The 10,337-nt window shown below is 33.2% G+C and overlaps 1 long non-coding RNA gene across 6 annotated transcripts; it reads right to left on the reverse strand.

Annotated features, from left to right (window-relative positions):
- Positions 1 to 398: 398 nt before the first annotated feature.
- Positions 399 to 9,813, reverse strand: LOC107877946. Of its 6 annotated transcripts, none has more exons than XR_007045972.1 (4): positions 9,671 to 9,813; positions 9,218 to 9,457; positions 921 to 1,797; positions 399 to 715 (listed from the first exon to the last, which is right to left on the reverse strand). It is a non-coding gene; the product is annotated as an uncharacterized LOC107877946 (long non-coding RNA). The 6 variants fall into 6 exon arrangements; XR_007045971.1 differs by having other exon boundaries at positions 9,529 to 9,813; XR_001676640.2 differs by having other exon boundaries at positions 399 to 1,797; positions 9,552 to 9,813.
- Between the last annotated feature and the right edge of the window lie 524 nt (positions 9,814 to 10,337).

Below are 10,337 nucleotides of genomic sequence, written 5' to 3' on the forward strand. Positions count from 1 at the left end.
CACCTCAGGTGACTAGCATGGAACCACCACCATTAACCCATTTTCCTCCTCTTCCAAATAAGACTATCACCCAAAATTCTGAAAAGCTTAAAGATGAAGTCGCTAGCCCTAAAAGAAATTATGTTGAGTTATTGAAGAGTATATCTTTCATGGGAAAGCTACTGACGTTGAACCCATTCCAGTGAAGAAATCTGCTTTTATAAATGGTATTCATACGTTCAAGTGGACTAGGCATGAAGTGAACAAAATGAATATAATTGAGAATTTACAATACGCTGTGATTTGTAAATTCTCCTACAAGTAACCTGAGATTGCAGAACTAAGGGAATTAATTCCAAAATAATATGGCATTATAAGAGAATATAGAATAGGTCTGTTGAGAAATAGACATGTGCTAATGAGACCTGAACGGATTTAGGATTACATTAATATATTAGCGAAAGACATTTGTTACATAATTGCAAAAGATGAATATGCATAGCAAATACATCCATTTATATGTGACGCAAACTTTTAAGGTTAGGGAAGAAACATCACAGTTGACCACTTGGATTTCCTTCCCAGATCTTTTGCCCACATTCTTTGTTAAAGAGGTGTTATTTTCATTGACATCATCAGTTGGAAAACCCATTTCATCTGGATTCAGCAACCATCAATAAGACTCGCGCTAGTTGTGTTAGGGTAAAGGCTCAGCTGGACTTGCTTGCAAATAAACCTGAGTTATGTACACATGGAGACACAAAGTAATGAAAATCAGGAGAGTAAAATTATATAGGTTAAAATCCAATATGATGATATTCCATCCTACTGCAAGAAGTGCAAACTGCAGGGGCATAATAAAGATGATTGTAGAATTTTGCACCCAAAGTTACAGTAAAGGAATGACAAACAAGAGCAAGGTGCAATGGGTGAGGATTTACCAAAGCAAAGAAATGTGTACAAGGTTGCTTTGATCACTAAATGAAATCCTACAAATAGATTCTTTACAAAAAGAAAGTTAAACTCATGAGCGACAAGACGGGAGAGAGAAATAATATCATCAGTATCAACAACCAATTTAAAGCTTTGAATCAGCAGGATCAAGTAGAGGAAAAGGCAAAGAGGTTAAAATTACTGACCAATTTTTACAACATAATGATAGAACTAGAGATTGGGTAGATAAGACATTCCATAGTAGTACAAAGGGTTCAACATCTAAAGGAGAAAAGCAATATAGAAGTCAATCAATACAAGATGCTGAGATATCTGGGAACAGAGAGAACAACATAGAATATCAGGAAAGGGCTCATCACAGTAAAGTGCAACCTGAAAATTACCATCCAAAGTCAACTACACTTCAGAGCTACAAGGACAATTCAGTTAATGAAGAGACAAGGAAAGTAAAACCTTATTGAAGCAAGTGATGTTGTATCAAGGAAAGAAGTAACAGAAATTGTAAAAAGTGCTTAAATAGAGATGGTGCAGTATCATAAAAGTCATCGGTTGTATGCAATAAATTGCAAAAAACACTACAGAGCAGGTGGAGAAAATGGGCATACAACATTAGTTAGCACAAGCCATTTATCAAGAACCTTTGCAGATTAATACCATCTTTGGAAAGGATCGATTTAGTGGGATCCTATCCTAAGGTATCCAACAACATGTTGATATTGGATATGGCTGGAATGGAGAGGGAAAAAAAGCATGAGATAGCAGTTCTTTGTACAAATTCCAGGCCTGTGAAAATATTGCATGATATAGTATCACATCAAATGAAGGAGAAAGGAGTCCAACAAGTAGGTATCAGCCCCATGTAACCTACAGAAGACAAAGAAGAGATTAATAATGTGAATAATGAAAACCAAGTTTTTAAAGAATCTTGTTTATCACCACTGACTGAAACCAAGGCAAACAAGGCTAAAAGTAAGGGTAAGACACTGCCTAAGAGGAAAAATCCAAGAGAAGTGTTAAAACTGTCTAAAGATGATACTTAAAGCTTTATTTTGGAATGAGCAGTCTGTAAGGACCCAAAATTCATTTCATAGAATTCAGATGTTGAATAAACATCACAAATTTTCTATAATAGCTTTGATGTAGCCTTTTCAAAATATGAATCAGATTCAGAGATACAAAAGAAGGTTAGGCATGCCTTATGCAAATTACAATCAAAATCATAAAATATGAGTTTTTATTCAAGAACACATCCAAATGGATGTCGCTGTTGATTCAGATCAGTACCTGACTTTAAGGTTGTTAGTTTTGAGTCTTGTCAGTCACTTTTGGTCACTATGGTCTATGCTAAATGTGATGCACAAGAAAGATTGGCCTGTGGGATGATATATATATATATATATATATGTATATATATATATGCACTGAATATGAATATGCAATTGCTTTGGTTGATTGGGGGTGATTTTAATGTTATTTTGAGTGATGAAGAGAAGATAAAAGGTTTGCCTGTGTATCCTTAGACATATGAGGATTTTGCTTTTAGTGTGAATTCCTGTAATCTTACCGATGTCAAATATAAAGGTACCCTCTTTACTTGGTGGAATGGTTGGATTGATAATAAATATATTTTTAAAAGATTGGATAGAATCCTGTTTAGTCAATCCTTTTTGGGTTGTTTTGGAGTGGTAGAATCTGAACATTTAGCACAGACTGGATCAGATCATGCTCCCTTACTATCATCTTGTGGGAATCAATCAATTATTATTAGAAGGCCATTCAGATTCCTCAAATTCTGAATAAAAAAGGAAGATTTTAAGCAGGTGGTCGAAGATAAGTGGGTGGCAGTGAATAACAGTGATATTTTTGTGAGACTAGAGCAAAAATTAAAAAGGACAAAAATTGTTTTGTCTAGTTGGAGTAAAATACTTTTGGTGATATATTTAAGCAACATACAATCAGAGAAGAAATTGTGTGAATAAAGGAAGAATTATTCGAGGCTGATCCTTCGGCCTTAAACAAAATGGTACTTCAAAAATCACAAGCAGAACTGAAGAAATATATTCACTATGAAGAATCGTTTTGGAGGCAAAAAACTGGCATCTAATGATTTGCTGAAGAGGAAAAGAATATGAGATTTTTTAATAGCCTTATTAATGGAAGAAGAATAAGATTATCCATCAACAGGATCAAAAACAAAGAGGGAGAGTGGATTGAAGGGACAAATTAGGAGGTTGGTGCAGCTGTTGATTTCTACCAAGATTAGTTTACAAAATTGCAGAAATCTGCTGATTTTTCTTTGCTGAAGTTTATTCCAAATTTGGTGTCAGGAGAATCTAATAGTGCTATAAATGCTCTACCACCAGAGAGGAGGTAGAGAAGGTAGTATTTGATATTATATAGACAGCGTGTGTGGTCAGAATATGTTTTCTGGTCTTTTTTTCAAAAGTGTTGGAATGTTGTTGGTGAAGATGTATACAGGGTGGTGGTGACTATTTTTTACAAGGAAACACTCATCCGAAATCCACACTCACACTAACCTGATTTTATTGCCTAAAAAGATATCATACAATCTTTTTCAAATATAAGACCAATTAATTTAAGTAATTTTTTGAACAAGGTGGTTTCACGGATTTTACATGACAGGTTAGAAAACCTTTTGCCTAATATCATGTCAAAGAATCAGTCTGCTTTTGTGAAGGGAAGGAACATTACTAAAAATGTTCTTTTAGCACAGGAGATCATAACAAATATGAAAAAAAAGAGAAAGCCTGCAAATGTAGTTATCAAGCTGGATATGGCTAGGGCTTATGATAGGGTAAATTGGATATATTTGGTGAAGTGCTTCAAAAGACGAGTTTTGATAAAGAGGTGATTGATAAGATTTGGAGGCTACTGGCTAACAATTGGTATCAATACTAATAAATGGTCAGGAATATGGTTTCTTCCATTCCATAAGGGGGGTAAAACAGGGGGAATTCTTTATCACCTGCTTTATTCATTCCCTCTGCAGAAGTGTTATCTAGGCTCTGAATTCTTTATTTTTGGAGATCGGTTATAAGGGTTTTGATTTGCCAAAATAGAGTGATGACATCAATCATCTAGCTTATGCAGATGACACCATAATCTTTGGATCTGCAGATGCGAATTCCTTGAAGCTATTAATGGATGTTCTCAAGAATTATGAAGAGCAGTCTGGACAGTTGATTAACAAAGAGAAAAGTTTCTTCTATATGTATCATAAAGTTGCTCATACCCATATTAAAGAGGTGGAAGATTGCACAGGTTTATCTAAAGGTAAGTTTCCACTGATGTGTTTAGGATGCCCAATAGGGCATGCAAGGAAAAAAAAGGTGCACTTCACTGAGTTGATGAAGAAAGTACAAGGAAAGTTGTAGGCATGAAAAAGAAAGATGTTATTTTTTGGTGGTAAAGTTATTTTAATAAATAGTGTTCTGAGTAGTATTCCGATTTACTTATTATCTGTTATTAATCCTCCCAAGTGTATTATTCATGACTTATATAGGACCTTTGCTAGATTTCTATGAAATTTTAAAGAAGTGGGTAGAAATAAACATTGGGTGGTATAAAATGATATTTACAGTCCTAAAGAAGAAGGTGGGTTGTGATTTAGATCATTATTTAATGTATCTAAAGCCCTTTTTGCTAAATAATGATGGATATTTAGAACCCAAAAATCTTTATGGACTAATGTTATGTGGATTAAATATTGTAAAAAAGTTAGACCTCATCTAGTGGAGGGGAGGGGAGGTTCTTTAATCTGGAAGAATATGCTTGAAGCAAGGTACTTGTTTGATCAACAAAGTTGGTGGGAACTCAAATGTGGTCACTCAAGTGTTTGGTATGACAATTGGACTCAATTAGGAGCCCTGCATTACTACTTACCTATTGATTTGTACAGGAATACTCAACTTGAAGAGGTGAATCAACGTTTTATGAATGGGAAATGAAATTTTGACCTACTAATATTAAATTTTGGAAATGAGATACGCAATCATGTGGTGAAAAATGTGAAGTTCAATGAGGATAAAGAACAACGGGACAAAGCATGGTCGATGTTGAATGCTTCTGGAAATTTTAGAGTGAGATTTTCCTGGGATTTTATGAGAGATAAAAAGGAAAGCCTCTTGATATTTAAGAGAATTTGGATGAAGGGTATTTTATTTAAGGTTTTCTTTTTCATTTGGAGATTATGAAAGAAAAGACTGCCAATAGGTGAAGTGTTGGTCAGAACTGGTATCTGTAAAGATTCTGTATGTTATTGTTGTGATATTGGGGTGGAAGAAACTATTGAACACCGATTTATAACATGACCTATCTCTAATAGCATATGGTCCTATTTTGCATCGTGTGTAGATATTATCGCCCTTTTTACAAGTAAATAAAAGTATTTTTAAATGGTGGAGTGCTTCCACAAATGCAAAGCTCAATTCTCTCTTTAAGGCTATTCCGATGTTTATTCTATAGCAGCTACGGAAGAAAAGGAATGAGATTAAACATGGAGGTAAGATGTCACCTTGGAATATGATGAAGGAAATAACCAGGACTTTGGTGTTTTTAATTAAAACATTCTATCCTTGGCTTAAATTCATTCCTGAGAATTGGCCTGATCTGCTGAGTTTTCTACAGGGTTATACTCCAAGAAGTACTTGTTCTGTGGTGTATTGGTCAATTTTCAATATAGGACACTACAAATGCAATTCTGATAGAGCCTCTAGAGGGAACCTTAGTCACAGTTCCAGTGCTTATTCTATAAGAGATGACCAGGGAAATTTTTTTGCTGAATATGTAGGAGAATAGGGGATTCAAATAATATAATAGCTGAGGTGATGGCTATGAGATTGGAATACTATAGAGATCATAACCTCTTTTCTTTGATTTTAGAGAATAATTCTCTAGTTGTGAAGAATTTAGTGGATGAAAATTGGGAGGTGCCTTTGTTCATATCTGTAGAAACAAGGAGGATTCAAGAGTTAATGAATGGGGTAGAGGTGGTCCTGGAACACACGTATAGGGAAAGCAACAAAGTAACTGATTTTATTGCTAACAAAATTTTCTCTTTTGCAAGTACTGATAGATTAACTTATTCAACTTTCCAGGAATTATCAAATGAAACAAGGGTCCTATTGAACATGTATAAACTTCATTTCCCTAATCTCATAATAAAAAAAATTCAAAATGGGGAGCATCATATTAATAGTCGGATATGAAAGAATGATCCATTTTCAGCAAATCACAACAGTAAACAGACAAGTAGCATACAATACACTCAGACATTAAGCAGGAAAACATCATAGGGCATGTAACAACTTAAAAATTTAATGAATTATGTGAAATTTGTGATTTTATGTAATTTGACTATTTTACCTCTCTCCGTAGTTGCATTATGATATTTCTAACGCGTGGGAGTGATTGACATGGTCTTCAATGCATTTTGGTACTATTTATGCGATATTGTGATTTTTGATGGCTTCGAGAGCCTTATTTTAGACTTATAGGATATCTTTTGATCCATGTTATGGATGGCTGAACGGATTGCACCAACAGCTCCGAAATATAGATCTTAGGCTAGGTAGACCTTTGGTTTGGGTCCCGGTTCATCCAAGCTCATTTCGACCTATTAGTCAGAAAGTTAAAAAATTGAAAATATGAGTGTGAAACCCATATTTGGTTGAAACGACCTCGGATGGAAATCCGAATTTTCCAGCAGATCCAGAACATCGATTTTAGGGTGGTGACATATTTATTATAATTTTACGGCTTTTAAATCTCATTTCAACCCTCGATTTAAAAAATTATGATTTCAGATTTCGGGGTCAACTTTGTGAAAACAACGTTTTTTCAAAAATCTGACTTCGCAACGCGTCTGGAGCATCGAATTTAGTGTGGTTGCATAGTTCGTTTGCATATATCAGACTCCAAATAAATTTCGTCTACCCCATTGAAGTCCAGGTTGAACTTAAAAGGATGAAAAATCTGGTGCATAGCATATTTTTTGCTATAAAAATAACTTTTTCACTCTTTTTGGATCATTTTGTTCATTTTTCATCTTGTCTCTTGGGAGTTAAACCCTAAAATAGTGTGGGAACCTAAAAGTAAAGTTTGTGGAGCTTGGGAAGCTAGATTAACATGTATTTCTTGATTTTATTACGAATTTAAGATAAGAATTCACTCTTTTCTTAATAATTTCTTAATTAATTTCTCAAAACTCCAAATATCTTAGGGCTTGATTTTAAACCTCAATTTCATTTCTTTTCACTTGAATAATATTTTGATCTTATAATTACTAGTTTTTTCTCAATTTAACCTTCAAAACAAATATGATTCTTAATTTTTACCCAAATTTCAAAAAATTTATCTGGTAAAGCTTAAAAATGATTTTTCTTCAATTTGAACTTCGCTTTTGACTCTATTTGACTTGGGTTTTCAGCTATAGATTTCTAAAAATATGGGGAACATGTTTTTCAAGTAAAGTTCTGATTTTTCTATTCTTTTTCAGAAATTTGTTTCAGGGGTCGTTTAGACCCCAAACCAAAAGTAATCAATATAGTTGTCGTTGGTTTTGTTTTGATGTGTAAATTCCATATTTGATGTTTTTAGTGGATTTCAATATCGTTCGTGAAAAATAAGGTCGTCGTTCGAAGTGTAGTAAACTAGTTTCGACTTTGGGGGTAGGTTATGCTTAACTCTTTCATACTAGGTTAGGTAGTAAATGATGATACAAAATACATGTTAAGGGTGGGAACTACTCATGAAAAATGATTATCTATGTGTTGTGCCTGTGTCAGGCATAAATGTGATGTAAGTGTTGAAATTGAGATATTATGTGATATATGTGACCGTGTGGGGTCTTATGTGATATTGATAGCCCTGAATATATGTGAATAATTATATTGTATTGTTGAAATGCCTAATATGGTACCATTGGTATTGTGATATATTCATACTTGTTATATGAGACATGTGGAAATTCATAAATGAAATAGAGATAATAAGTGAATATTGGCTCATATGATTGTGAAAATATATAATTGTAGTTGGTTGTGGAAATATATCATTGTGATTGGTTATGGAAATACACATTGTGATTTATTGTGAGCATTACACCCTCATATCATACTCATTCATGAAACATTGGTACCACTGTGGCAACACTTGATTAACACTGTCAACACATTTTTTAAAACCCTCTTCGAGGGATATATTCGGGGAGGAGATATTAGAACACCTTATAAAACCCTTTACGAGGGATGTGCCGAAAAGGATATATGAGATATATGGATTTTATACGAGTTAACGAACCCCCCATGGGTCCTGCTTTGGGAGGCTTGCCTCCGTAGATGTATACGAGGATTGTGCAATAATTTCGAAGGTTGTGCAACAACCTCATACATCATCATCATCATCATCATCATCACCATCACCATCATATACATTACACTTACTTTATTGTGTTGATATTGTGTTATATTGCCATATTGACTTGCCCTTTATATAATTGTCTTATCTTTTTTTACTTGTATTTGATGATCTTGTATATACATGTTCCCCTTATTCTACTTATATGTGATATAATGCATACTTGTGTTCTATCTGGTTGTGATATTGCAATGTATGTGATATATTAGAATTGTTAGTGCAAGCAGTGTGAGCTACTGTTGTGGAACATTTTCTGATTGCAGGTGACGTGTCTTTAGTGTGTATTTTGTATGCTTTATTTTTTACTTTGCTCGATCGACCTATGATACCTACTGAGTATAAATGAATCGTACTCGCTCCTACTTCACCCTTTCAGTGCAGCTTTAGGTTCGGATATTGCCTCAGATTAGTTAATTTTTTGGACGTCTTCAGATTACTCAAGGTAGCAGTTGGACATTCATACGTTCGGAGTTCACATTTATCTTTCTATATTAATTATATCTTTATTAGTATTCGAAGACAGGTATTATTCCTTTGTGGTTATTTTTCTAATGAATCTGACTTTTAAATTGTATTAGTAGTTCTTACATTATTGACATCTTATTTTGAGCATGATTGGTATTTTGGATAAATTCTTTTTGCATTGTTATGATTACTTATATGGTAAGGCTTCTATTTTCGAATATTCCTGATTTTTTTTCTTTTTGTATCGATTTGGGTTTAGGCTTACTTGACAAGATACACCGCAACAAGTGTCATCGTGATCTTCATTTTTGGATCATGACAGTGCACATGGACTGAAATGCAGTAAGTGAAAGAGTTAAACAAGGTTGCATGTATCATTTACTTGATTTATTTGGATTAAAGCTTGCTTCAAATTTTTAGAACGGTGGTATTAGCTCCTCGTTTGAGCTCAACCTATTAAAAAAGAAGAAGCAGATGAAAATCTCAACTATCATCAGGTAGATAAGAAAGAAGAGAAAAAGGAAAGAACTTATCTGAAGTCAGGAAATATGGATCTGTGTTGGTTGAAATGGAGAAGCCTCTGATTGGGTGATTTCATGGCGTTTGTGAGAATTTTAAATACCTAAGATGAAATGCACATAAATCTCAATTTAAATTTCGGATTTAAATTTTCAAACCTCATAAGAGAGTAACCTTTTCAATTCTAAGTAAAATACATAAGATGGAAGCTGAGAAGCAAGCAAAGAACAACAAGAAGCTCAGAAAGTTTTCATCATCATTGTGTGGAATCGATTTTTAACGAGAAAGAAGATAGACGAAGCTGAACATTTCTGACCGTCATTTCACCGAAATTTCATCAAATTCATAGATGTAATGAAGAAGAAAGTGAAGAGGCGGTCACTTTCCTAATTTGGTCTTATCATATCTGATAGGTTTTTTAGGGTCGCATTTTACAACTGACATCTCCTTTCTTTGTTTAACTTGGATCCTATACTATTTATTTTTATAATTTACATTCTAACCTTTTGGCTCTCTTATATTTTATACCCTAAGATATCCTTTTTTTTTAATTTATATTTTATCCTATTTTTTTTATAATTTACACCCTAACTTCTTTATTTTCTTATAAAATAATAAAATTATTTTTTAATGAGGATAAAATAAGAATAATAATATACTCCCTCCGTTCTATTTTATTCATTTTAATTTGACATAACATATTGATTAAGAAAAACAATTAATAACATAACTATTTTATCATAGTACCTTTATTAAATAACGTTTACATTTTAATTTGGAGGTAAAATAATTAATACTAAGGGTAAAAAAAGAAAAAAAATTATCTTGTCTTGATTAATAAAAAATAACAAGTAAAATAAAAATCGAATTAGGAAATTTGAAACGAATAAAATAGAACAAAGAAAGTATTATTTTTTAAAATAAATTTATTTAATTTTTAGTGTAACGAACTTTCAAGATATGTTCTTGCATTCACATTTATC

This window comes from Capsicum annuum, chromosome 10, assembly GCF_002878395.1.
Source record: "Capsicum annuum cultivar UCD-10X-F1 chromosome 10, UCD10Xv1.1, whole genome shotgun sequence".
In the NCBI taxonomy this organism is placed as follows: Eukaryota; Viridiplantae; Streptophyta; class Magnoliopsida; order Solanales; family Solanaceae; genus Capsicum; species Capsicum annuum.